This window comes from Manis pentadactyla, chromosome 10, assembly GCF_030020395.1.
Source record: "Manis pentadactyla isolate mManPen7 chromosome 10, mManPen7.hap1, whole genome shotgun sequence".
Classification (NCBI taxonomy): domain Eukaryota; kingdom Metazoa; phylum Chordata; class Mammalia; order Pholidota; family Manidae; genus Manis; species Manis pentadactyla.
This window is the reverse complement of record NC_080028.1, coordinates 2597720-2619439: the sequence shown is the minus strand read 5'-3', so window position 1 is coordinate 2619439 and position 21720 is coordinate 2597720.

Here is a 21720-nt window from a genome sequence, read left to right as displayed (position 1 = left end):
GAGCAAGCTGACCGCACAACTCAACATGAACAGAATCAGAATTTAGTTTGTGCTACAGAACCCGGGTGGGCTTCCTCTGTCCACCCTACCGACCAGGCCATGGGACGCTTCTCACTTGAGCCTCCCAGGACGCAGATTCCTCACCCCTCGTGGCTCCTGACCAAGCCTGGAACATTCCCAGTTCCCTTCAGTCACATTCGTGCTTTCCTTTTTCTTTTTTCGTGTGTCCCACCATGACACCGATTGTCTGAGAAAGCTCGTTTGGCGGTCCCACTCCACCCCCCCTTCCCACCTGACACCTGGCCCCCCACTGGTGGGGCTGACGCCGCGTCACTGGAAAGGGGCTCAGGATCAATGTCAGAAGGTTCAGGGGCCTTCAAAATCATGCTCAGTTTTCTTCTTTCTAAATAACTTGTTCTAATTTTCTAAGCACATTGATATTCTTAAAACATTAATATGAGTCCAATTTTGAATCAAACTCATTGTTCTTGAAAAGAAAATAACTGTGTCCCAGACTGAGACTAACGTGGGCTGGGAGTGAGTAAGCGTGAGGGGGTCTTGGCCCAGGAGGACCCCGGCCTCTCCCAGCGTCCCCTCCTCTTTCCGTCCTTCCACTCAGGTGCGCTTGGAGCTGGAAAGACCCGGTTCGAAGGGCAGCTCTGCCTTGTGCTGTGTGTTCTTTGGTGAATGGCTTTGCATTCTGGGTCTTGGTTTTCTCACGAAACAATTTAAAAAAAGATATATTCAGGTCTACAATCAGACGATGGTTGGAACAAAATGAAATAACACACACAATAGCTTTGCACTCCTGAAAATCCTCTGTAAATGTGCTCTTGTTAATGACACTGATCACTACTATTGCTGTTCATTCTTCTCTCAAGCGTTTATTTGGGACCTACTGTGTGCGGATCCCCCAGGCTCAAAGCCGGAGGAAGGAAGTGGGTTGAAATTGCTGGCGAAATTTATAGTGTTTTCTTACAGGCTTGTTCTCGTGGAAACAAAACTGCTGCTCAGTACCTGAGACATTACAGGGATACATTTTAATGAAAACTTAATCAATTTGAAATGATTGTTTTGGTGTAAGTAGGAGGGAAGAAATATCATTAAAAATTGGCAAATGGGAGAGAGGGAAGTGCTTTTATATAAGCACATAGGAGGGACATATTGAGGCAGTGGCTATTTCTAAAATAAGAAAACATGAAACTTGAGTTTGTAAAGTCATTTCCTTAATTTGGGGGCTGTTTCAACGTGTTCCCCCCAAATGAGAAAATCAGGCTGTGTGGCTCGTGCAAATAAGCGAGGAAATCAGTGCGCAGGCTTCTTTTCTTTTTGAACTGCCTCCTGGTGGAGTTTAGCAACACGGGTTCGGTTGGGGCTTCGGGCGTCGGTCTGCTGGCTTCGGCTCTTGCGGTTCCTGTGGGAAACCACGAGTCTCAGGGCCAGAAGCTCACCTCAACCACCGCCTGTGTCCCGGGCACGCCGCGTGTCGGGTCACTGTTCAGGGAGCGCGGGCCTCTTGGCTGACTCTGGGGTCCAGGGCAGGAGGGTCACCTTGACCGTAAAGGGGGTGGGGTGCAAAGTCCGAGGCACTGAGCGCCGGTCCTGGCTCTGCCATGGGTGACTCTCATCCAGCCGCATGGTGAGCCTCAGGTCTCCGGTCTCTATGGTGGGAGGGTTCAAACCCGCTCTGACTCCTTACCCATGCCCCGTCCCCTATGCTCTATGGCACATGCCGTGTGTGATGATTGCATGAGTGGCTCTCCAGGGCACGTGGTCTGACCCACACGTCTCTCCTCCTGTCCAGTTTTCAGTGTCTTTAAATCACTCCCCATTACCTCCCTTCTGCTGGGTTAAGAGGCGTGCTGGTCAATATTTAAGGGCCACTCTACAGAAAAAAAAGAAAAGAAAGCCTTCGATGTTGGGTGTTTGCCAATTTCCGTGGTGTAAACGCCCCCACCATGGCCTGTTTTGAGCTGCCCATGCGAAGCCACTGAATGCTGAGCTGGGAGGGGGTGCTCACAGTCGTGTGCTGAGCGAGGTGCGCCAGCCTCCGGGGGTTAGGTGTGTTCCAGTGAGGGGCGCTCACCACTGCGGGTGAGCATGGGACTGGGTCAGATACGAGCTGATGGGCACCGTGGGCTTCCTGCTAGCCAGGCTCCGTGCTTAGCACTCCCATACATTGTCCCACGGAATCGGGGGCACAGTCCGAGGATTCAGTCCCTTTGCACGGGCAGTTGCGAACCTGCCATGGCCACGCAGCCAGGAGGGGGGGTGCCGTCTAAATGGACTCGGGGTGTCTGACTTCACAGCCCAGGCTTTTAGGCAATCAGCCCCTGCAGATTGCGCCTGGTGCTTTCTGTTCCCGGTAATTTTTCCAGCCTGTGGAAAAATACCTTGAAACATCAGTCAAGTCCATTTACATTTGGTGCATTTATTTTGACTTCTTTTATCAAAGTTCCTGATGAGTATTGCGCATCTCTTTCATGCACCTGATCCATTAATAAACATATTTATCAACAGGCTTTGATGGTGTTTTTCTTCACTCTAAGGAACTTGGAGATAGAGGCCATTATATCTTTGTTCTGCTTTGTTTTTGGGTCGGTCCCATTAACAGGCTAGAGTGCAGCCATATGGGTCTTATATGAAAAAAAGTGACTTTATAGCAGCTTTTCTGTGATTAGGGAGAGAAGCAGCCTTAAGTAAAGGGAGCTATTTGGAGCAGCGAGGGTTTTAATTAGGGCAAAATTCCAGTGCTGAGTGACAGAGTGGTTCTTGAATAACAGAAGCCAGGACAGCTTTCCCTTGGAAGGGCACTGACACACACCAGCCCACCAAGCTGATTTTGCAGGGAATTAAGCCCTTCGTCCAACTGGCAGAAGCGTGAAGCATTTGTCCAACTGAACACGGTACAAAGTGGTTTGGAACACGAACAGTTATCTGGGGAATCAGGCCACGTGCACTGCCAAACGGGTGATTTGTCCTTCTCAGCAGCAGTAGCATCCATGCATGCTCTGAATCCGCGGGTTACTCTCCTGGGGCCTGGACAGAGTGCCCCCGCGGAGAGGGCGATGTCCTGTGCTGACCTGGCTGTATGGGTTTGCAGATGTAACTGTGGGTGGAACCGGAGCTCTAATGGCCGGCACAGCGTCACAGGGCACTTGCAACACAGAAGGTGCTGCTGTCTCCATGAAGCCATACCTGCCCCATAAAAAACCCCCAGTGACGTGTAAGGGTGAGAGCCAGGTATGACCTTGGACGTAATACCACCGCTTTGAAATCAGCACAGCCGGGGCTGCTCGGTTATCTGTCCTTACGTGACAGGCAGCTGCCCGCCGGTGACGTGAAACCACCACCACCTTGTTCTGCTCACAGACCTGTGGGTCAGGAGTTCAGACTGGGGGTGCGTGTTCCTCCTCCGTGACGGCTGGGGCTTCAGTTGGGGAGACCTGATTGGCTGCAGGTGGGTGCCTGGTGCACGCCGGAACCTTCTGGAGGGGCCTTCACTCAGACGCTGGTGCCTGGGCTGAGCGCACTGTAACAGAGACCATCAGCCAGGGCCCCTCTTCATGACTGAGACCCTGGCAGTGTGGCTGTGGGGTTCAGAGAAGGGCACCCCAAAGGGAGGGCCTGCAGAGTGAGTGCTCCAGGAGACCATGGCAGAAGCTGCTAGGCCTCTCCTGCCCCTGCCTTGGGGTGCGCTGTGTTCTGCTCAGGACCGGTGAGTCACTGAAGCCAGCCCAGATAGAGGGAGGGGGGTTAGAGTCCCTTTGCTGAGTAACAAAGTCACAGTGCCAAGGAGCGTCTGGGACGAGAGGCGTTGCTATGGCCGCCTCCCAGAACTGCGCTGGTCCCCAAGTGACTGTCTTTCCAGAAAACGCCTTAGGCATGACAGGTAGATGACAGCGGCTACGATAGATGTAGAATCCACCAGGTAGATTCATAGGTAGAAATACATACATAAGAAAAGAATTATTTCATTCTGCTTTAAAAAAATACCAATCAATAAACTTAACACTACTTGGCTTTAACAGAAGAAAAAGAAACGTGTAAAATGGAAGGACTTGCTGAATGTGTATATGCATGTATGCACACATGTATGTTTGCACACGCATATGCATTTGTGCATGTGTTTATGTGTGCACTCATGTGTGCACACAGATGTGTGTATGTACCTGTATATATGTGTGTATGCGTATCCATGTATGCTGGTGTCTATGTACATGTATATGTGTGTACATGTGTGCGTGTAAGTGTATACACCTGCATGTGTATGCATTTGTGTAAGTATGTGTGTATGTGTGTGTACATGTGTATTTGTGTACGTATGTATATGTACTTATGTATGTGTGTGCATGTTGGTGGTGTGTGTATGTACGTGTCTATGTGTGGGCATCCATTCACTTACTGTGGCTTTTTCATTCCCAGGTTCCCTTCTGTTTTGTCTCTTGGTTGGGTGCATTTTATCTGCGTGGTTTTCACCAAGAAGGGCTCATAGGTGCTTCAATTTGAAACTCTTTAATGTTTGCAACGTTTGTATGTGGCCTTTGCTCTGTGGCTGCCCTCTGCTGAGGTCGCCTGACCCCGGGCTGCCTGCACCCCCGCTGTGGTGTGCAAAGCTCCTGCTCCTCGGCACTGGTGGTCCCTGGGAAGCGTTCTGCAGCTGGCCCGCTCTGTGGGGACCAGGGCCCCCTCGCCCGGCTCCCTTTGAGGGTGGGCGGTGCTTCCAGAAAGGGCCCTGGGGCCTGAGGGGAGGCGGTGGGGAAGGGGAGGCTGGACCAGAAGCTGGCCCTGGGCTCCCTCAGGGGCCTTGGCCCTGGCCCTTCTTGGCTGGGCCCCCTTCCCGTCCGTGCGGGGCCCCGAGTGCTGTCCCCAGGACTCCCGCCCTTCCCTCACGCCCGCGTCCCTCGCTCTGCGCACGCGACTGTGGGGCTGCGGCATGGACAGGACCGGCTTGGTGCCCGGAGCCCAGAGGTCGGCTCCAGCCCTCAGCAGCCTGTCCCCAGCTGGCAGAGGACAAGCTCCGTGTGGGATCCTGTGGGACTGGGGCCACGGCTCCCGGCTCTCCCTGCAGTGTCATCCTCAGGGTGGTGTGGAGACCAAGACAGGGGAGGACTTTGAGGTTCAAGGTCACCTTTCCCTCCACTTGCCTTTGGGGCGGCTCTGAAACTTCGCCTGTATAGTTCCCCGTGACTCCGTTTCCTCCTGGGGAAGGTGGAAACCTCGCAGCCCCGCCTCAGTGGTGCCGGAGTGGCCGCCTGTGCTCGCTTATGACAGAGCCCATCGCGGATGGGGGTCAGGGCCCACCACCGTGGGGCCCCGTCACTGCTACTGTTCAAGGTTCAGGGTGCCCTCACTGCACCTGTTGCGGGCGGCGGCTGCGCCCAGCTGCCCATCCACCCTGCCTCTCCCTGGTCTCAGCTGTGACGTGGGCCCTTAGTCCTTCCCTCCTGGGCTTCTCTCCCCAGCCTGGCCGGTGTTCCCCCAGTGACCTCCAGCCCGGCCGCTCCCCTGCTCTGTGCCTTAGACCCCCATGCCCAGGGCCGCTGGTATCAGCCGTTACTCGAATGCTGCCCACCAGGCCCTGGGTTTTCCCGCTGGTTTAAGTTAATGGATGCTCAGGGCCCACGCCCCCCTCATCCCTGTCAGCTACTGTGGCCTCATTGCTGTTTTAAATGATTTTTACCAAGCGTCTCCAACCGGTTGCCCATAAAGTAATGGGAGGAAAAGTATTCTCATTAAAGAGGAGTTTATTTGGGTTGTAAATGTGGGGCTGCTAATTGAGCCCGGGATGCCACAGAGCCAGGCTGTTCCTACTGACTGAGGAGCAGCAGTAACTGCCTCTCATGTCACACCGGAGGCAGGGCACCGTGAGACCACAGCCCTGGCTGCCCGGCCGGGGCCTCCTGTGGCAACACTGTGGGGCCTGGCCTGCTTGCTCAGGAGGCAGCCCCTTGGCAAGCAGCCGAGCCCAGGGAAAAGCCCAGACGGGGTGAGGAGGTGCTGGGGCCCGGTACGCCTGGGCTCCCCAAGTTCCCTCGCAGGCCCAGAGCGTGGGACATGGGGAGCCGGCCCCCACCACCTCTCCGAGCCTCACTTCTTCATCTATAAATTCAGACGATGATCTCTCTGTCGTGGGGCTGTTGTGTCGGTTATGGTCTAAGCCCAGAACTTGCATGCAGCAGGCTCTTCGGAAGTGGTCCTTTTGTTATTCTCAGTAGTGGCACGTGCCTGTCCTTCGTGCAGCAGGTGGCTCAGAGCAGGCCCTGGGTGCCAGTCCCTGCTTACTTCAGGCGATGTCCCTGCCCTGTGCATTCTGTTCCATTGGAGGCCACAGATAGTGGATGAGCAACCGGTAAATAGCCGTGTCGATTATCCATGTCATAGACCATATCATGTCATTGTAGGGACAGCAGTGATCTGGGTGGGAGGACAGGTGGCTGTTTCACAGGGAGCAGAGGGAGATGGCACTTAGAAGACCCCAAAGAGGCTGGCTTGCCGCCCCTTCCCCCCAGGGATGCTCTGCTTGGGTCACCCCAAAAAAGGCCTTCTAACCATCCTGCCCCTCCAGCCCCACCCCCCATGGTGGCCAAACTTGGCTGGGAATCTGCCACAGGTCTTAAGAAGGACAGAATTTTCCCCAGTCCTTAGGTGGATCAACTGTTGTTTTGTGTTGATGTAGGATCCTGGGTCAACCTGTGTTCCTCTCCTTCTAGAAGCAGTGGGTTTTTACCTGTTCTCGAGGATGGGAAGGAGGCTTTTGATTCATGAGCTGTGTTTTGAGCTTGTTTTCTGGGGCTGTTGATCACCTCATGGGTTCCTGGACCTTTGGGGGGGCCTGACCTTCTCCCATCCTTGCCCACACTCAGTGGAGAACAGCTTACAGGTGACTGCAGACTCCCTTTGTGTCTGGAGTTCCCAGAAATTTCAAACTGACATCCTGGCCCACATGGGGCCCTTACCTGACTTCCCCTTCTGTGGTGGCCCTGACTTCCTTTCATGCTTCCAAAGGGGGAACAGTTTGTTGTCATTTTCTAGAATTGTCATAACATAGACTACATAGCTTTTATTCCTTTGAGATTTGTTAAGGCTTTATTAATGCTCCAACCTATCACCCAATTTTGTAAGTGTTTGATATGTGTGCTTAAAAATAGGTTTCTCTGCATTTTCTGGGTAGAGTGTTTGGTATGCATACCTTATTCAATTTCATTATTTATTATTCTTCAAATTTTCTCTATCTTTACTGATGTTTTTCCTTAATGAAGCAGTAAAAACTGCTAGTGTCATGGAATCTCAACCCTTGGGTACACACTGTGTTAATATTCTGTGTGAACAGTGGGGAAGTACACACAGAGCACTTTGCTGCTCACCACATCAATAGTACTTGAGTTGCAAGCTAAACTAGCTGCTATTTTCATGAAACACTGTTTTTACTTGAAAGAGCGACTGCCAGACAAACTGCAAGTGTTCAGACTTGGGTGTTCAGGAGGCGTTCTCTCAAAAAATGAAAGAAGTGAGCCTCTCACTTCAAGGAAAACAACTGGCAGTATTAATCTTAGTAACATAAACCTTGTATTTGCAAATGAAAATCAGAATTAAGTAACCTTTGCATCTGCCACCCTGAGCTTGTCAGTGCCCCAGAGCTTAAAGCCTTCTCTGATGGGATGGAAGGCGACATTAACAAGGGCAACTTCTTGATATTGAATGAGGAAATGTATTGACATTTGGAAGACTGCGTGACTCAGTGAAGCTGTCATTTCCAAATGGTGAATGCATGATGTTATAAAACTATGTGTGACCAAAAAGTCCACTCAAAACGCGAGACTGTGGAGTTTCTGATCTGGTCCACATTTGGTTTCTTGTTCCATGAAGCACTTCAGTTGATGTAATGTGAAGCCAGGGTGAGAACCACTGCCTTATCCAACCTTTACTTTGAAAAATGGGGTAAACTGAGGCTCAGTGAGGGAACAGGGCTTGCCCAAGCTTACACAATGAGCTAAGGCAGACGCTTGAATACTTGGGTTCCCTGGTTCACCATCAATAGTTCTGGGAGGCGCAGAGAAGGGCAGATGCCACTTCTTGTTGAGCCTCAGAGGCAGGCTTTGAACTACCTTTTATCTGCAGAGGGTGGACTTGAGTTGGGGGGTGACACCGAGACACCAGGGAGAGAGGCAGGCCTGAGAAGGGGGTGGGAGTTGGGGAGCGACCTGCCAGAGCCTCAGACCTCATCTCCCACAGCAGGACCTTCTGCTGGGCAGGATCCTCTGGGGTGGAGGGGCCTGGCGTCTGTCCACAGAGGGAGCCTGGGGTGAAGGCTGAGGCTGGTCTTGGGGTCAGCCCAGGGCAGGGGAGGGGGTGGGCGGGAGAAAGGGCCGCTTCATGTCAGAGACCAGTGTTGTGCCCAGCGGGACCCAACGGATGGGTGCAAGTCCTCCTGAGGCTGCGTCGGGATGGGTCTTAAAGGGAATTGTGCTCTGAGAGCCCCCCCTTGCTTCCAGATCATGGGGCCCCACCCATCAGGAGCTTTAAGGAAGCCCCCAGCAAGGTCTTCCATACTGAATTTAGTCGTGTCTTTACAAACCCTGTGAAGTGGTACTGGGGCCTTTATAGGACCGACGAGGAAAGCAGGGCTCAAAGGCAGCAGGGACTGGCTGGCAGGCGGCAGCGCCTGGATGTGCACCCCAAGCCCCCGGTGCGCCCACAGCCTGTGCAGCTCCTCCTGGAAGCCAGCCGTCCGGTGGTGGCAGCTGATCGGAGTCCACCGGCGAGCAGCGCGTGCTTCCAGAAGTGGCTGCTCGTGGTTATTTTGGGGACATCGAGACGCAGCTGGGATTTAAGAGTCCAAAATATCTCCTGCAAGACTGAGCCAGGGCCTGATCTCTGAGCCCTGGATTTCAGCCTTGGCGAGGGCTCCAGGCATCCTCAGGCAGAGCTCAGCCTGCCCACAGGAGCCCAGGGTCCCCGCCGGGGGAAGGTTCCCAAACCCCTGTTGACAGTCATCGGCTCAACTGCCTCTTGTGCGAGCATTAAGGTGTCAATCACGTCGTGTCTGGCTGTGCCTCTTAGTGCCTGCAAATAAGTGCGGTGTGATTTTGTTTCGCAGAGGCCTTAGGAATGCAGGGAACCAGGGCCAGAGGAGTGTGGGGGACATGCTAAGAGTGCGGGTTCTGTCTAGGGAGTACATGAATACCAGTAAAGAACGTGGGTCTTCCTGGCCCTCAGGCCCAGCACACTCGTTCCTCACCTCTCACCAGCAGGCCCACATTTGAATCTATGTGCTCAGGTACTGGCTGTGTGACTGTGGGCAGCTACTCAACCTCTCTGGGCTTCCACAGGCCTGGGAGGATGAACCCACCAGGTGCTGGGGGCGGGTGGGGCTGTCTTTCCCTTCCTGCACCTGGCAGAACCCACTCAGTGCAGGCCCTCTCTGGGCCAACAGTCTGCGGGAGCCGCGGTGTGATTTGTGGTTGGTGCCTGGAGGTCAAGGGGAGCACTGGCGATTCAAAGCTGTGCTCTTGGGTCCCTTTTAAATGCTGTGGGTGCAGAGAGAAGTGTCCTGCTTGGAAAGGGTGGCTGTTGCTGTGGCCAGGAGAATCACAACCCCAAAAATGTCCTGCCCTCATCTCTGAAGACTGTAAGTCTGTTGTCACAGGGCAAAGAGGACTGGAGGCTGCAGGTGGAATTGGGGTGACCGGTCAGCTGATCCCGAGATGGGCAATGATCTGGGATTATCGGGGAGGCTGCAGAGTGACCACAGCATCCTTGTGAGAGGGCGGGTCAGGGTCAGGGATGCAACGGAGAGACGTGACCTGCCCTTGCTGGTTGATGGGAGGGCCGGGGACCAGGACTGTGGGTGGCGCCAGGAGCTGGGGGAGCCCAGGTGAGTGGCCCTCCCCAGAGCCTCCAGGGAGCAGCCCTCCCAGCACCTGAGATTTTGCCCTGTGAGGCAACCCCCCCACACTTGGCCTCCAGGACTGTAAGGTGACAAACCTGTGTGTGCCAGCGCAGCACTAGGAAAGGGACCCGGGGGCTGGCATGTGGCTGGTGTGCGTGCACGCTGGTGTCCACCCCCTGGGCGTGCAGGCACACAGGCAGCCCCACAGAGGCACAGCTGCCAGGGGGGCGGCTCCTCTCTGCAGGCACCTGGTGGGGCGGCCATGTCCACGGGGCACTTCCACAGGGGAGGCAGTGGAGGGGGAGTCGCCCCAAGGGGCCCCACGGCCCCTTCCTCCCGGGCTGAAGCCCTGCTCCTGGAGGGGAGGCCACCAGCAGCGTGGGGCCCTCCTGACAGGCCTCCCCAGGAGGGGCTGCAGCCCCGAAGCCCACACCCGAGGGGTAACGGATCTCAGGGAGAAGAAGCAGGAGAGGTGGAGACACGGGCATGGCGCCTGGGCCACGTGGCCACTGCTCCTTGGCCCTGTGCTCCTGAGAAGCCAGCAGGTAGCCAGGAACTCAAGGGTCCTGCTCCTTCAGTGACGTCAAACGGCAGTTGTGCATGTGGAAGAAAACGTTTTGCCGACTGTAAGTTCACCAGCCTGCGTCTCCTCCAGGCCACGCATGGGAGCACCTTCAGTCCTACCCCAGGTGCGGGGCCTGGGAGGCAGTGCTCGGCGATGCTGTGGTCTCGGGGGCCTGGGGCTGTGGGAGGTCGGACAGGCTGCAGTCTGGGGGCCCCTGCTGGGCGTCACCCTCCATGCCCCCTGGGAGTTCTCAGGCTCCCTGCCAGGAGGAGAGGTGCCATCTGGGGCAGGGGCAGGTGCACGGGGGTCCTCCACCTGGAGAATGTACTCCATGCGTGGAGCACAGGGTTTGGGAGCCCTGGTCTGACCTGGTCTGACACCCTGAACCCTTCCGTGTCTCCTTGGGGCCTTAGGATGAAGGAGAGCGCCTTGGCTTGGACCCGAGTCCCTGCAGGGTGCAGGCTGACCCCCGTCTCCGGCCTCACCCACACCACACCCTGTACTCTGCTGTCAACTAGCAGCGGCCTTCCCTGGACTGTGGCCCCGCCTACCACAGGACCCTTGCACGCATGCTGCTTTGCCTTCCCTGGGTCTGAGGATGCCTCTCCAGTCCCAGGACTTCTGCTCAAGCGGTACTTCCTTTACCCTCCTGACTTGGCCACCCCCCAATGTCCTTCCCAAGCTGGTCGTTTCACCGTTGTCTACCTGGGGTGAGGGCAGAGACGGTGCACAGACCTGCAGGGCACCCCGGGGGCCAAGCCTACCTTGACCACCTTACAGGATCTCCATACCCACTGCACAAAGCAACCCCTTGGGTGGGTGCGGCTATCACCTCCCTTTCTTAGAGGCACAGCGAGGCCGGCCGGGGTGGCCGAGGTCACGCAGTAAGAGCCGCAGCTGGGACCGCAGTCCAGGCAGCCTGGTCCCGGGCGGTGCTGGCTGACGGGACAGCCACCAGCCACATGCAGCCAGCTGAGTTTAAACAGGGTAAACCAAAATGCGGCCGTCAGCGTCTCAGGAGCACCTGCCCCCCTTCCCCTCTCCCTTCCCCCGCTCTGCTGCCCCGACTTCCCCTTCCTACCCTCCCCACCCGTCCCCTCCAGGCTCCCTCCTCACCCTCCCCATCCTCCTTCTTCTCCTTCCAATCCTGTAAAAATGTAAGAACCGTCTTTAGCTCACGGGTGCATCAGCACAGCTCCGGGGCTGGGTTTGGCCCGGGGACTGTGGTTCGCCAGCACCCACCCTGGGGTCTCGATCAAGGCCTGCTTCTTCCAGGATCATCACTGGGGGGTCATCTCCGGCCGTCCCCCCACTCAGTCTTGGGGAGGCCTCTCCCTCGTGAGGCGGGACGCGGGGTCCTGCACGTGTGCCTGGGCTCAGCTCCAGGGGAGGGCCTGGGGCTCACACAGGCACTGCCCCCCAGCGCTGCGTGGGCCAGGGGCACCCCGGGACACCGTCCCGCCGGCAGTCCGGGGCTGTGTGTTGTTTGCTGTGGACTCAGAGGATGTGTCACCTATGCAGCTCTGTTTTCCGTTGCCTGAGATTTTGGCTGGGAATGTTGTGTTTCTTGAGACGTCTGCGGCCGACGGTCCCGTGCTGTGCTGTGTGAGGCGCTCTGCAGAAGCCGTGTGCTCTGCTCCGGCCCATGACAGCCCCCCTGACAGGCCCCTGCTGCGCAGTGACGGGCACTCTGTGCTCTGGCTATCTTCTCTGCAGCACTGGGGCAGCAGTGGACCAACACCTGGGCACATGGAGCGGACGGAGTGGTTGGCATCCCTTGATGTGACCGGAACCGAGTCCACGCCCTGTGACAAGTGTTCCTCCCCCATCTCTTTAGCAGCTTCCTTCCAAAGGCCTCAACAGCTGTTTGCCCCAGAGGAGGTGCCTGCTGCCCACCTCTGAGGGCCAGGGCCTCCTTCTGGTGGGCATGGCTCTGCTCTCCCCCTGGGGAACCGAAAAAAGATGCCCAGACCAAGAAGGCTCAGACCTGTGGGCTGGGAGGCCGGATGACAAGCTTGGTGGCACCAGGCACGCCGCCCTGTCCTTCATCACAGATGAGAGTGCAGCTTTGTGGACAGACAGACGGAGGCCAGACTGAAGCTCATTTGCTTTCTCAGTGTCTATGGCCCTCGGGTGAGACCCTACCCTTTCTAAACCTTTTCTGTAAAACAGAAATACTTGCGGCATCTATGCCAGGGTGTGCAAGGTGCAATAGTCAGTCCTTGGAATGTGCAGGGCTCCCTGTTCTCCATTTTCCCGTGCCCCGTCTGCCTGTGACTGTCCCACCCACACTACCAGGGTGCACGGTACCCAGTCCCACACATATGGGCTATGCTTGGGACCAGACCTGATGCTGGGTTCTAGAAGGTTCTCCATGGGTAGGATGTAGCCCCTTCAGCAAGGAGCTCACAGTCCCACGGGAAGATAGTGTGAGTGTAGGTGAAGGCCACTACCTTAGAAGTCAGAGCGGAGGCAAAGCTGTTGGGTGCTGTGGTTTCTGAGATGGCAGAGCCCCAGGGGGGCAGGAATGAGGGGTGCAAGGAGAAAAGCCTGGTGGGGGCAAGCACCAGGGAGACGAGTGTGTATTATCTGTTGGGTCCTTGCTGAGCATGGCTGACTGCTTCCACTGGGGAAGTGTGCCCTGGGGGAGCTACGAAACCGTGTCACTGAACCACCCATCAGGAGAGGGGAAAGGGGAGGGAGTTTATCCCTTGGTTGTGAGTTGCCCACCTAGAGCACTGGGTAGGGACCCTCAGTACCATTAACTGGGGAGCTATCCATTAACATCCATCCACCCACCCACCCACCCGTCCATCCATCCGATCACCCATCTACTCATCTATCCATCCACCCACCCAACCATCCAGCTTCCAGGATCTGCTCTGTGCCAGGCTGAGTTCTGGGCCCAGATGGTACAAGAGGCGTCAGAAGTGGATGTTTCCCTGGAGTCTGGGCCTCCCAGAAGCGCCTGCCTACACCAAAAAAATCCCAGCTGCCTGTAGCCTCTAGCCTCTGCAGGCTGGCCCAGCTCTGGGCCCCAGTGAGGTTCCCATTTGGCTGGGGCTTCTTGGGGGGTTTGGGCTTGACCTTACTTGCATTTGCTCATATTCTGGAGCAGCACTTGAACCTGAGATTCTGGTGGGTGCCCACTTCCTGCCCCCTGGGTGCAGCCGCTCCCAGAAGGGGGTTTGCCAGCCCCAGCTGCACCTCTGGCACTGCACCGTCTTGGAGGGGCCTCTGGGGGCCTTGGCTCGGCCTTACCCCACGGGCGGGTCTCAGCCCCCTGACACCTGTTCCACCCTGAAGCGTGTCCGGAGTCGGGCTCTGTCCTGGCGGTGTGGCTTCCTCACCTCTGCCTGACAGAAACGTGATCTCTCCGGCCCAGTGCTCTCTGCTCAGCCCGGCTGGCACGGACCACAGCCCCTGGCTTTGCCCTCAATGCCACGGAGTCGGCTCGTACCACTGCCTCTTCCTGCTGGAGTGGCTTTGGATGGGTCACTGCGCACGTCGGCATTCGTTTCCTTGCTGGTAAACTCTGGAGAGTGACAGCCACTGAGTGGCCGTGCCACAGGCCTTCACAAGGCCACGCCCGCCTCCTAGGACCGGGCCCGCCGGTGCCGGGACTTACAGCCAGTTGTCTTGCCTGTAACCACCCTTATTGCTGCTAACTCTTACTGAGGGCAGCAGTGGGGTCCTCCTTTGGCCTGGGGCGGGGGTCCCCCAGCCAGCACCAGGTGTAGGAATTGTGCAGGGTCCGCAGGCTCAGTTAGGGTCTTACGGGGACACAGGGCAGACTTTCCAGCGAGGGCGTCTCAGATGACGATGCACTGTCTTCATTTTTGTCTTGAGTTTTTAAGAGAAGTATTTGTGTGCTTTGATCTCAAGAACGAGGCAAGTGCTTGACGGAGGGTAGCTGGGAGCATCGCGGTGGGTGGCACCTTTGTTCACGCTCGACACCCAACAGTGTCTGGGTTGGCTGCTCCCGGAAGATTCTGGAGAGGCCAGGAGAGCAGCCTGTGCCAGGTCTCTCTTGCTCCCACTCAGCCCTCGGTGGGTTGGTGACCCGGCCCCGGGGGACAGACATTGTGGGGGAGGCCTGGGCTGTCTCCGCCCACCCCTGCCCTGCAGTGGGGTCTCCCCATTTCATAGGCAGCCCGCTATGTAGCAGATTTTAGCACCGTGGCCGTCACACCGCATCAGCATGAGCCCACCTCACCGTGAGCCTTTGGGTGTCTGCAGAGACTGCCTAGATCACTGCAGAGCTGTGGCACATCGTGCCCATTTTTGGGAACTTGGTGAGTCACCCTGCGCTTCTGTCCCACTGGAGCCTGGGGCTCTTCCAGGGCCGAGAAACACCCCTGCAGGCACAGGCCCTTAGAGCACTGGCTTTGCCCCCCGTTCCTGTGGTTCTTGCATAAACAACACTGCAAGGGACATCTCCCTCCCCCTGTCTGTGCTCAGGCTGCTACAACACGTGCCGTGGATTGGGCAGCTTAGGGAACAAACATTTCTTTCTCACAGTTCTGGAGGCTGCAAGTCAGAGACCCCCGTCCCACAGTGGTAGGGTTTTGATGAGGACCCTCCTTCTAGTCTGCAGCTGCCCATCTTCACACGGCAGCAGAGAGCTCTGATCTCTTCCTCTCCTTATGGGGGCCCCACTTCATGATTTCCTTTAACCTAATCACCCCCAAGGGCAGCACTTCTAATACCATCCCGCTGGGGCTTTCAACATATGAATTTTGGGTGGACAAAAACATGCCCCCATAGCACCCTTCCCTTTGGACTGGCAGTAACCACTTCTAGCTCTGGTTCTCAGCAGGACGTAACTGGGACGTGGTAGCCTCAGATGTCCCAGGACTTCTGGACCCAGTGGGCTACTTACCCCAGAGAGGGAAGTGTCTCTCTCTCTGCCACGCCCTGTCGGCTCCCTTCTTTAGCCCTGTCTGTGCTTTGTCATCTGGGCATGAAGATTTTATCTCCTTGTGGCTGGTTGTCCTGCAGGCCTGGGTTCCAGAAGCTTCACCATTGTCCTGGATGGAATGTAGCCAGTTCTGGCCTTTCCTTTCAGAAAAGCAGGAAAATGTTTTGTCTGGGTTCTGATGCTACTCTATGATGCTTGATTTCTTATCTATATGGCATACTGAATTGATTAGGGTGCCCCCACCCCACTTGCTTCAACTATTCAGAAATGATGGAAAAAATGCAGCAAGAAATTGTGACTACATGTAGGACTTAAAAGCTGGGGAAAGTCTCAAATAGTAGTGGTGGGCCTCAGAACTAGAGTGGGGACTGCTGGACATACTGGAATTCATCTCCTTAAAGTTGGCACAGGCTGCCACTTCCGTGAATGGGACAACCAGGTGGATACTATCCCTGAACTGTGGGTACCTGGTTTCAGAGCTGATTCTGGGAAGCACAGATTCTACATTCACAAGGCAGAGGTCCTGGTGTGGAGTCTGGGTCGCATCTGGAGAAATGTGGCTGGAATGGGTTGAAGCCACGTGTCTCCAATAGACGCAAATGCTCATGATGCACCACAGCACACACGCCCCCTCACCCCGCCCAGGATGCTCTGCGGCACAGGGGGCCCCAGGACCCAAGATGCTGGGGATGCCCACAGAAAACAGTTCTCATGGAAGGTGCATTTAGAGTCAAAAAACAGAATATGCAGCACCTGAGAGAATTTACATCTATAACTACAGATGATTGAGAAATCTGAAGATTTTAGAAGAGGCACGTTTAAGTTTTTCTGTACAAGGACAGAGTGGACTCCGCAGACAAAGCAGGGCATTATGGATAAACTGAACTGGCAATTCAAAGGAAGAACCAGGGGGAGATTCTGGAATTGTAAAATGTAGTCATTTGAAGGAAAAAGAGGTTTTGCAGCCTCTGTTCCCATTTCTGAGGCAATTATCTTAAACACACGCTTAGCTCCTTCCAGTCTTTGGGAATAGGATAAGGGGGTAAAAGACGTGAGAGCCTCCCATCCACCATCGCCTTGTGAATCCGTCTCAGGGAGCTGGTGGTGCAGCTGAAACCTGGCTATGTGGATGGCAGAGCCGGGTCGTGGGATGGCTGCTCTGTGAACTTTGCAGAGCTATTGTGCCCCAGAAGAGCAAAGGTGCCGGCCACACAGCCGGCGTTCACTCACTCCCCGCTGGGGCTGTTGGCCAAAGGCATGATGGTCAGTTTCCGCATAAATGGTCTGATTAATTTGCTAACGTTAAACTGTACCATGAAGACTTCCCCCCATACATTCCGTTCTGCTAACTCTTTGACCACAGTGCCCGGCTCTCCCTGTGAGCCCTTGTGCTTGACATTGTCAGTCAGGTGTCCTTCCTGTTTTCAAGCATCCCCTTGGGGTAGTATGAACAACTTCCATGAAAGGCCTACATCTCTAAGAGCTATTCTAGGATAAAAAATTCAAGTTTGGCAGTGGCCCCTGGCGGCTGCCTAGTGTTCAGGGACTCACTGACTAGTTTGCCACCGCGACCTGGTGAGGTGCAGGGGAGGGTGGCATCCATTATGCAGACAGATTGGGCTTCAGGGAGTGGATCAGGAATGCATGGGGCATAACAATTGATGGAGGTAATTGTAATTAATGACAAAGATGCCCTTTAAGAATTCAGAAGTAATTCCAAAAGACACCTGTAAGGATGCAAAACAGATCAAACCATCTTTAAATACTTCACATTTAATACATATTTATCAGGAGGTTTTTTTTTCTGATGTGCTTTTGGATAAGTGAAGGAATGTGCTTAAAATATTTCAAAGTATACCAGCCTCCCCAGCAAAGGGAGAAAAAGAATAGGACTTGTGGATGGACACAAATGTTATAAAGGATGTTAAAGTTTAACATTCAGCTAATTGAAGTTTAATATTCAGTAACTGATCATCAGGTAAACTGCTTTAGTTGGGTGATTTTAGGGAAAGTGTCAGGTTTCCGTCCTGGGCATGCTGGGCATTTTCAAAAATGAAATAGATAGTGTAGAATTGAGAGGATGGTAGGATTGTGGGGACCCTCACATACATTTAAAAATTTGGAGTATGGGTGTATAGAGGTTGCAGCAGACCTCCACCGTACAGTTAAGTATGGCAATAACCCTGGTGGCCACCTGGTATTCCATGGACTCACTGACTAGTTTGCCACAAGGTGGCATTAAAGACAGCTACAAAATCTTGGGTGACCTTCCTGTTTAGAGACATGACCTGTCCCTGAGAGGCTCTGTGACACCTAATAACAGAATGTGGCAAAAATGATATCATGCTAGGTTTCAGGCATAGTCCTTAGGAGGCTGGGGACTCTCCTTTCCTCTCTCTTGAGGTACTGGCTTTGGGCACCATGCTGCCATGTTGTGAGGAAGCCCAATCAGCCATGTGGGAGGCACTGGGGCCCCTGTGCAGCTCGTCTGCCGAGCACCAGCCTCCCGGCTGTGCCCGAGTGCCAGCCATGCACAGGAGCCATTTGTGTGGATCCTCCAGCCTCTACTGAGCCACCCTAACTGAGCACACGGAACAGGGATGAACCATCACTGCTGGGCTCTGCCCAAATTATGGACCTATAAGCCAAGGAGAAGTTTGTTGATGGTTTAGACCACTAAGTTTGGTGGTGGTTTGTTGAGCAGCAGTAGATAAACACACACCAGAAAAATAGCGAAATGAGCCATGTGGGAGACACCTCTCCTGTCCAAACACATATAAATGTGTTAAAATACAAGGAAATACATTAATACACATTTATTATTTATTTAGTAAATAAAACACTTAAAGAAAAAGTACATAGACTGAGCAGCAGCCCTGGGAAATCGCAGGTGTCAGGCAGTAAGAGCTCCTGGTTGGCCAGCCTGCGCGCCGAGGTGGTCGATCCGGGCGTATGCCTTCAGAGCTGGGGTTTTAATGCCTGCTTTGCATCTTGAGTGAAGACTGGAGGGCCCTGTATTCAAAAGGGACATAGATCTGGGCTCCCTGCATAAAGCTCAGAGCAGAGAGGGGTCCATGAAGTTCATGGCAGGAAACGGAACAAATCTGCCCGTCAGCCTGGAGCAGCCGGCCGGGAACAGACGGCCTCAGGCGGACACAGCTTCTCTCAGGGGGCGGCAGCCCTGTGCCCAGACTGTCTGGGGGCCTGGTCTACACAGTCCTGGAGCAGGAAGCCTGAACCCTGGTCTAGAACCAGTGAGCTCATGAAGCACTTCTAAATCAGCCCCAGAAGCCTTTCCGTGTTCTAAGGAGCCGGCAGCCAGCAGAACCTCCACAGGACAACTGATGGAAGGCGGGCTGGTCAGAACCGTGTGGAGCGCGAGGAAAATCCACCACAGTGAGAGGCAGTCAGCAGGAAGCCCCGGAGAACTCAGCCCTGAGGACCTGGGAGGGGCAGGACGTCCCGCAGGACCTTGGCGTGAGCACGGGTGAAAACATCGAGGAGATTCAGGAGAGAATTTGTGAAATGACAAGAGGGCATTATTAAAAACAAAAGGACACTATTAGAATTAAAAACAGATGAAAAGTTACCATAGGAAAACCCAGCCAGATAGTAACGATGAAGAGATCTCTCTAGGGCTGTCGCCTGTGGAAGGCTTCACACCTCCCGGGGTGCCCAGGTGAGCACGGCTGCCCCGGGGCGCGGCTCCCAGGGGGTGGATGGGAACGAGGTCCGAGCCGCGGCTGCGGCCCCTATGGGCTCTGCCCCGTCCTGCAATCTCAGCGCCGGGTTTATGCGAAGCCCCCTCTGCAGTCAGCCACATGTGGGTGCTCCGACTTCGCGTTCCCTTGGTGTTCTGGCTTATGAGCGTTTTCTTGCTTGTTTTGAGCTTGGTTTTGTTTTGTGACATATCTTTCCTGGTTAGGATTACTGTGCGTTTCTCTGTGTTTGGAGCGGGGAGGGGCCCCAGCTTCCTGGTAGCAATGCCCTTAGGCTGCGTGGCCCCCTGTGAAATGAAATTAATATGAAACAAAATTGAAAGTTCAGCTTCTCAGCTGCTCTAGCCCCATTTTAGGTGCTCAGTGGCCACACCCGGCTAGTGGCTGCTGTAGTGGACAGTGCAGACACGGAACGTTCCATCACCGCAGAGACCCCGCTGGGAGCGCGACTCTAGAACGTCCCAGAAGGAAGTCATGAGGAGGGAACTTGAGCTCAGGGTGGAAGGAAGCCTCTGCAGGGGGCAGGGGGCACCCTCTCCCAGCATGGTGGATGGTGCCTCGCTGGGGCAGAGGGAGGTTCTCGCTCTCGGGAGTGGGTGGTGTGCGCGCCGGTAGCTCTGCGACCTCCACGATGCGAGGCGGAGCAGGAGACAAGAGGGGAAAGTGTAGGCAGCTGCTTGGACCGCCCTCCTCCCGGAGAGTGAGAAATTCTGCGTCTGCGGGGTCTGGGCGCTGCAGGCTCAGGCAGCTGTTTCCAGATGTTGCTCAATTACACCATAACCCACAGCACCAGATTGCAACAGCACCGATTCCTTTGTATGCACACAGATTTTGACATGAACTGTATTTCAGAATTAAGCAGAAGCAGGGAAATGCAACAGCTTCTGGTGGTGAGAACAAGAACAGGGACGATGAGAAAACTGTTTCAGCAGCAGCAGAGACAGCCGACTGGAGGAGTTCGCCATCACACAATGAAGGAAGTGAAGCGTCTTGCGAAGACTGTCCCCCAGCCGGGCATCTGCGATGATGGGAAGCTCCCCTAGAGGGCAGGGGGATGAGCAAGGTTTGAACACAGTATGTCCTCAGTCGGTGCTGGAAGACGCAGTCCTCCGTCTGTCAGAGAAGCGCGGAAAATCGGCCGACATGACAAGCAGAGGCCCCAAGAATTAACCTGGAGAAGCCGGCGTGGTTCACTCATCCGTCCGGCCCTGTGCTGAGCTTTGGGGTTTTGGAGTGTGCAGGGCCCGACGCCTGTCCTCAAGGAGCCTGCGGTCCAGTGGGGGAGGAAGGGAGCAGGTCAGAGTCCAAGTGGGGAAAGGCCACGGTTGAGGTGCCTGAATTCTTTGAAGAAGAGGGTGTGGTTTCTGGGGCCAAAGCACAGCAAACGGCGGAGTGCAAGACAACAGACTCTTGTTGTCGCAGTCCTGGGGAGCAGGAGTCGGAACTCTAGGTGTCCCCAGGGCTGCGCTCCTCTGAGCCCTGCCTGGGGAGCCCCTCCCTAGCCCCCTCTGCTGCTGGCGCTGCGGGGATCCTCGGCCCTGTCGCCGCGTGGCCATCTCTCCTGCGCGTCCCTTGCTTGTCCGTGAGGACAGTCATGCTGGATTAAGCGCCCACCCCATTCCGCGATGGCCTCATCAGCCCTGCAACGGCCTTCTTTCCAAATAAGGTCATATTCTGAGGCCTGGGTGGCTAGGACTCCCACATATCCTTTGTGGGGACATACTGAGCCCAGGACACAGGGGCAAGAGGGACTCTGACAGTTGTAGGAGGTTCTCAAGCCAGACACGGGGGGGTCACCGTACACTTAGCGCACTGGGCCCCTGTCCGCTCAGGGCAGCTGGTCGGCCCCAGTCAGCGGATCTTGCCCACCCCCTCTCCTGTCTGGGCTGTGGCCAGCGGTCCTCTGATTGGCCTACGAACATGCCTCACCCCTCCCTGCCCTGCCAGGGGCACCTGCCTGGAACATACGTTTGACTTACTCAGAATTCTTAAGGGGACCCTTACCACTTACTGTCCGCACCCCGTTCAGTGGCATATGGAGGCTCTGCCCACCTGCTGCCTACTCATCTGTCCACATCACAGTTTTGTAAAAACATCAAATGTTTATTGGACTCTTTACTGCGCCTCGGCAAGGTGCAGGCACCCATGATCTTGTTCACTCCCCCGAGCAACTTGGCAGTGGGTGGTCAGTTGGTCATGCCCACTGCAGGGGGAAATGCAGACATGGAGAATTTAATTAACTTCAAAATGACATGCGTTGAATCTAAACGTAGCTTTTACAGGACACACAGCTAGTAATTCGGAGTCCAGGCGCAAGACTGGGGCAGTCACATTTTGATGCATGTGCTCTGCACCCCTTCTGCAGCTGATCCCTGCGATCTTAACTTTCCCAAATACTGACAATGTGCACTTCCTGCTATGGGCACTGAGCTTCCAGTTCCCCATGTGTCCTTCCTTCTTTTGACGCTTCTGGAACTCTCTGTCGGCGCTTGCCTGCCTGCTTATCCTCCAGGTCTTCGTTAGGACATCACATCACCCAGGCTGGGGGAGACCAGGGACCCTCCTCCCCAACCCTTCCTTCCTTCCCTCTTTTCTTCCTTGATTCTTCTCTTTATTCCTCCTG